Here is a 7062-nt window from a genome sequence, read left to right on the forward strand (position 1 = left end):
GAGGACGCAAAGGTGTCTTGAAAGGAAGGGCTGCTCCCGAAAGATGGTGGGCGGGGGACTGTCTCAACAGCTGGTGCGTGAGGGGAGAGCGGAGGAGCCCACAGAAAATGAGGCTGGGTTGCGGGCACGGTTGTGTAACGCAAAATCATGTGGATTTTAGAATAGAGATAATTAAGAGCCTTTGAAGGATTACAAGCAAGGGTGTGACACGATCATTTTTGCATTTTAGAAACCTGACAGGTGGCTCCAGTGATGAGCTTCTTTGTATCATCTAAGACACAAAAGCCACGCAGAGAAGGCCACCGGAAGCCACACGTAGCCTGAGTGCTGCTGACAGCGGCAGGTGGCCCTGGGCAGGGCCGGTCCTGGCCCCCACCTCGTCAGCTGGCGGCGGTGGCCCTGCTACAGGGAAAGGTGCACAGGAAGAGGGGTTGAAGAGACATGGGGAGCGGGAGCACAAAACATCTTTTGAGAGCACTCGAGTCTAAAGTCAGTGGAGAGACACAAATCTCATGTCATCAGAATTACCCTTAAAACATCCCTGAGGCACTGGAGGTCCACGCACATCTCCCAGAGTCCGGGGCGCAGCCTCTCCTCCAGCAGTGGGCCAGATTCCCGGCGGTCCTTGGGTTGAGCCCGAGGTGAAGTAGTTGGCTTGGTTTGGGATCTTGCAGGAAAAACACCTGCTGAATCTTAAGACAGTAGAATCAGCTTTGCTGTGAGAGAGGAGGACTCTGGGAACAACTAGCCAGAGACACAGCAAACTTCCCTACCTCCCCATCGAGCCCTCGGGGTGCTCTCTAACAGAAAGAATCATGCTTTCTCCCAACAGGTGTTTCAGGCCTCCCTGTAAAGACAAAGGGATTCCTCCTGTCAAACACAATTTTTTTAATTAAAAGAAAACCTATAGTTTATTTTGCTTTTCTTACTATTTCTTGGCCTGCTAAATGGTAATTCCACGATTAATACTGTGAACTCACTAATCAGGACAAGACACTGTGTTGCCTTCACAACCCCCACAGCACAAAGCCTTGTATCTCTTAGGTGTTCAACAAATATTTGTCTAATAAATGGATGCAGTGGAGCCGTCTAAATGACAGTGCATGTCAACATAGGATGCCACCCCTGGAAATGCTGTTCCCCTTTGCTGCTTGCCTTTCGTGATGATGGTGACGGGGCCGTCCTGGTGCACCTGAGCCAGACCAATGAACTCTCGAAGAAGTGAACTCAATCAATCGCCTGTAGCAGGACAGGAACTATTGCCAAAGCATCGTGAGTTAGCAGAGAAGAGTGTCCTAGGCCAGAAGGGGGTCAAGACTGATGTATTCTAGGTTTGGGGAAAGACGGGAGGGCTGGCAGTACACCAAAATGTTCACAGGGTGCTAGAGACCGATGCTTTTTCTTTTCATCATTTGCATTATTTATATCTTCTAAATTTTCTACAAACTAGGTAGGATTCTCATAAGAAGAAAAAATAACATTAAAAAAGAAAAAAGATACCCCTCTGGACTAAGCTTTTTTTCTTTTGTCGGATCATGAGAATAGGTAACGATCATCAAATGCCTTCTACTTCCCAGACACAGTCCGAGGACTTGCACGTGTATCACCTCATTTAATCCTCTCAGTCACCCGGTGGGGCGGGCGCTGGCAGCAGCCCCATTTTGTAGGTGATAGAGCTAAAGCACAGAGGCCAGCAAGTAACTTGCCCACAGTCACAAGGTCATTTCTAGAGCTTTGGATGCAGGTGCCTAGATTCTTTTCCCAGAGCCCAGAGGTAGCCTGGGGCTGGGTGCCCTGAGTCGACACTTAGCAGTGTTGTTCCAAGAAGAGTGTCTGATTCAGAACCACCTGAGGGGCTTATTCCAGCTTGACTTTTGGGTTCTGCCCCCAGTGGTGTGCTGGAAAATGTTTAACGGTGGCTCTCGGGTTGTGGGAGCCCTGGTTTACAGAATTTGCCAGTTTCCATGGTATAAAGACTCTCGCCATGACCAATTTCAGGCTAGTAATATGGAGTCACTGAATGTGGGCTTAGGAAGAGATGTGCGGTAGCCCACCTTATATAGCATTTTTACCATATAGATAGAATAGATGTAAACAGCCTCAAGAGCATAGATAATAATACAATGAATTAAAATAATTAGGAAGTGATGGTTTGAGTATTAATAAATACTTTTGTTTTCAATATAATTTAATTTTAAATTTCTATAATTCCATTTTTAATGATGGCTATGTTTAACAACTAACTCCCAAAATTCCTGAAAAATTAACCCACGGCTCTCTCGGGTCAGCATGAGACAGCTCCGGCACATCACCGTAACCAGCCCAGACATTACAGATCAGAATCTCTCAGGGGAGCTGGGGGGCAGGATCCTGCAGGTCAGCAAGCTCCTGCAGGAATTCTCAGACGTGCTGAAGCTTACCATTTGAGGACCAGGCCCCTTGATGTTGCAGCCAGGAGCTCAGGGCAGACCCCTCCGAATCCTTGGCCGACCCCACCCACACCACCGCAGCCCAGCCCGTGGAGAAGGTGGAAGGACAGTGGTCTGGGTTTGCCAACCCCTTCATATTACATCCGCCAACAGCAAAAAAAACAGATTTTTGCTGTTTTGCTGAAGGTGACTTCTCTGAAATACAGATGTGGTACCTTATGCCTTTCTGTTTCAATCCCCCAAACACTACCAGCTGTGTGACTCTTGGGTCTCCAGACGTTCAGGACATTGGTAATTAAAAAAAAAATGTTATTGTTTCAGAATACACAGCATTTATCCATTACTTGCATCAACTGGTTTGATTTTATAATTGCCAGGCAAGCTATAAGTTGAGTGCCCCGACACTTTCATCAAAGGGTTTTGGAGAGAGGGAAAAAGAAAAAGATCCTCTCTTGCCAGTGGAGTAAAAAAAACGGAGGAGAGGGGGCCATCAAGAGACTGTAAGGGAGCCCAGCCCCGTGGCCGAGTGGTTCAAGTTCTATGTGCTCCACTTTGGCAGCCCGAATTCGCGGTTCGGATCCCAGGCGCGAACTTGCTCCACTCACCAGCCACACTGTGGAGGTGTCCCGCATACAAAAAAATGGAGGAGGATAGGCATGGATGTTAGCTCAGGGCTCATCTTCCTCAAGCGAAAAAAAAGAGAGATTATAAGGAAAAACAGATCAAGAAGTATAAACTAACACTGCTCTGCAAACTTAACAAGTGTGCCCGGGTCTTTAAACTTGCAGCCAGTGGCTTCCTGCATCAGAGGGTCTTTGGGGAGTCAGCACCAGAAAGCTCCAGGCCTGACATGTTTTGTTCAGGACATTTTGGGAGCGCACGGATTGAAGCAAGTGGTGGGAGGCTTCAGCCCAGCGGAGCATCTTGGATCTTGGCCTCAACTCCTAGCCCAGAAGAGGGTGTCTGAATATATGCCCCAGGATGCATTGCCCACATATACTCACTCTGGTTTGTGAGTGACTCCAGGGTGCCCTCGGTCAGGTTCAGGCGATGGCATTTAAGAGAGGAAGTAGGGGAGCCCTGGTCCATAGGAACTTGACCCTTCCTTGGGTGTGCTGGCGTGCAGGAATGTGTGGATTTCCAGCAGCAGGTTTGAAAGCCCTTTTCATAGCTGGGTATATGTGGGTGGAGTGTTTCTGGAGGTTTAGTTTTCCAATGTTTCTGCCTTCTGAGGCCTTCACTGAGATTTTATTCCAAACCTTAATGCTAAAAAAATCATGTGAGATCTCCGTTCTGGATAGTGAAGGGGACATCCTGTGATGCAGCAAAGATGGGACCAAGAGACAGAATAAAGTGTAATAATAATAGCCAGGATTTATTGAGCACTTACTGTTTGCTAGGCATTAGGAACAGGGCTTTATCTGTGTTATCTTATCCTCACAAGAACCCTATGATGTAGGCACCATATTTCCTCCATTTAACAGATGAGACATCTGAGGCCTAAATAAGCCAATTAGCTTGCCCCCCTAGAGTAGAGAATTAACCCTAAGCTGGTCAGACACCAAAGTCCAGGCCTTAATCATTTTATACTATAAAAAGCCATCTTTGGGGGGCCAGCCCAGTGGCATAGCAGTTGAGTTCATGCACTCCACTTTGGTGGCCCAGGGTTCATGGGTTCAGATCCCGGCAGTGGACCTGCGTACCACTTATCAAGCCATGCTGTGGCGGCGTGCCACATATAAAGTAGAGAAAGACAGGCACGAATGTTAACCCAGGGCCAATCTTCCTCAGCAAAAAAGAGGAGGATTGGCAACAGATGTTAGCACAGGGCTAATCTTCCTCAAAAAAAAAAAAGAAAGAAAGAAAAGCGATCTTTGGCCATTGTCACTGTCGCCTCTCCATTTTGTTTAGAAGCTTTACCTGCTAACCCTCGGCATTCACTGAGCCCAGTGCCTCCCCCTTGGACCAGAGTCAGGCGCTGAGTACATCCGACAGGCGGGGGCTGAGGCCGCGGAAGCTTATGCTGGCTCTGTGGCTGTAAGGTTAGAAACTGCACCAGCAAAAGGGCTTTCCAGGGAGGACTGTGGGACTAGCCAGGGACATAGTCTCCACCCACTCCACAAATAGAAATGAAAAGCCCTCTATCTCAGGATTAACTGGGTTCTTTTCTTTGTAAATCCTTTCTAAATATTAATCTAGGCTCACAACCCTTGTGCCGAAGTTAACTTCCAGTTAACAGGTGGGGAAATCATTGAAACCAGCGACAGCCTTGGCGTCTACTCTTGAGGAGGCGAGTGTCTAGAGACTCATGGGATCCCAGAGGCAGCCGATACCTCAGACACCACAACGCCTTCATTGTATAGGGAGGGGAGACCTGAAGAACGCATGCACCTGGTTAGGACCCGTGTCAAGGCTAAGACCTGGCCTCCTGACTCAGATCCCGGGGCTCTTTCCACTCTAGCACACTGCTGGGTCCTGGCAGGGATGCACAGCCCAGCTGGTGCCCCGGCCATCAGAGTATGTGTCCTTTCTCCGAGGAGAGACCAGATTCCATGCCAACATTAACTGAGCACCTGGCGTGCACTGGAAACTGGGCTAGGAGCTGGGGACGGGGCAGAAGCGAGGTGGGAGGGCATGACTCCAGGTGGAGGAGGCAGGAGCAAAGGCAGGCCCATAGGTGGTGCCCAATCTGGGACCGCTATAGCCCCTGCAGATCCTGGCAAGCAGCCAGAGGGAGGATGAGATGGACAGGGGGATGACAGGAGGTGACACTGGAAAAATAGGCTGGGGTCACAGTCGTTCAGTTATTCCACAGAAATTTATTGAGCAGCTACTATGTGGGAGGTGCTGTGCTAGGCCCTGGGGTTAGAGAGGTGACTAAGAAACATACAGTCCTTGCCCTTTGGGGAGGAAGATAGACAATAAGCCAGTAAAAGGGAAGGAACAGAATGATCGCAGATTCTGATAGGATTCAGGAAGTTGGAGAAAGTAACATGGGAGCCAAGAACTAACCGATGAGAAGAAAGTCAACCAAACAGAGCCACGGGGGAGCCATTCCAGGCAGAGGGAACATGAGCACGAAGACTGATGGGAACATGCCTGATGTGTTTCAGGAGCCAAGCAAAGGGCAGTGTGGCAGGAGACCTGTGAGCAAGGTGAGGTTTGGACCAGGGGAGGCCAGGGAGGCCCAGAGAGGCTTGAGTTTCACTGTAATTGCTTCCCTTTCCTGCAGCCTGGAGCCCTGACATGATCCAATGTGTATGTTTAAACGATTTCTTTGGCTACTGGAAGGAATAGATAGGGCAGGGGTTCTTGCAGTGGAGATGATGTTGCTCAGTCTGTGCAGGGATTAGTGGAGATGGCGAGAAATGGAAGAATTCTGGGTGCCTTCTCTGGAGATTGAGTGGGCAGGACCTGCTGGTGGCTGTGGGGGATGAGGAGTAGATGGTGACACTCAGGATTTGGATTAGCTCTGGGTGACTAGTGGTAACGTGCCGAAATGGGAAAGACCGAGGAGAAGAGAAGGGAGAGAAGAACCAAGAGTTCTTTGGGGGTGCATTATATTCAAGATCCTTGTAGTCGTCAGCATAGGGATGCCGCGTAGATGGCGGGATAAGCACGTCAGGTGCTCAGAGATCGGAGCTGGAGACTAAATTGGGAGTCATTAGCCTTCAGATGGTATTTAAAGGCATGGACAAGAGGAAGCTGGGTACCTGAGGGGTACTGTAGATGTTAAACCAATTTGCTGTTTTTCGTGTTTAACTTGAGGGGTGACTCAGGCGTCTCTAAGAGTTACGAGCTTGTTTTCTAGGGGATTTGTGAACTTGTTTTGCAGAAGAAAGAGAATGCCGTCAGGGAGGTTGTGATCACCATGACTGGCCCTCAGCAGCTGTGGAAGCCCAGAAGTCAGATTGCCCAGGAGCTTATCGGGAGTGACCCCTTTGTTTCCCCAAAGCTCCTGCTGCCAAGCCCCTCAGCTCCACTAAAACCCCCCTGCTTTCTGCTCTTGGGAAGGTGGATTTGAGCAAACCCAGGCTCCCACCTACTCGTTTTGGCCAATTCGAATAAATCTTTCTCCATCTCCAAGCACCAGTGTCTCGGTGTTTGACTTCCTGTGCATCGGGCACATGAACTTGAGATTAAGAGGTTCAGTATCAAAGACACAATCACTAAGGGATTATGAAGGATGGGAAGAGAGCTCACAATGAAGCTCTGAGGAAAGTCAACGTCTTGGAGAGGGGTAGAGGAGGATGAACCAGCACTGGCAGTCTAGTTGTTAAGATTCGATGCTCTCACTGCCATGGCTTCAGTTCCTTTCCCAGTCAGGGAACCACGCCACCCATCTGTTGGGTGGCAGCTGTGTGTGATGCTGAAAGCTATGCCATTGGTATTTGAAGGACTAGCAGGGTCACCCGTGGTGGACAGCTTTCAGTGGAGCAGACGGAATAAGAAGAAGGACCTGGCCACCTACTTCCCAAACAAGTTGGCCTTAAAAACCCTAATAGCACAGCAGGGTCCAGCTCTGCTGTACACGGGGTCCCTAGGAGTCAGAATTGACTTGATGCACTGACAACAAGAGGAGGGTGAGCCAGCAAAGGTGACCGAGAGAGAAGCACTGGCGGAAAATCAGAGG

This window comes from Diceros bicornis, chromosome 29 (assembly GCF_020826845.1).
Source record: "Diceros bicornis minor isolate mBicDic1 chromosome 29, mDicBic1.mat.cur, whole genome shotgun sequence".
Classification (NCBI taxonomy): domain Eukaryota; kingdom Metazoa; phylum Chordata; class Mammalia; order Perissodactyla; family Rhinocerotidae; genus Diceros; species Diceros bicornis.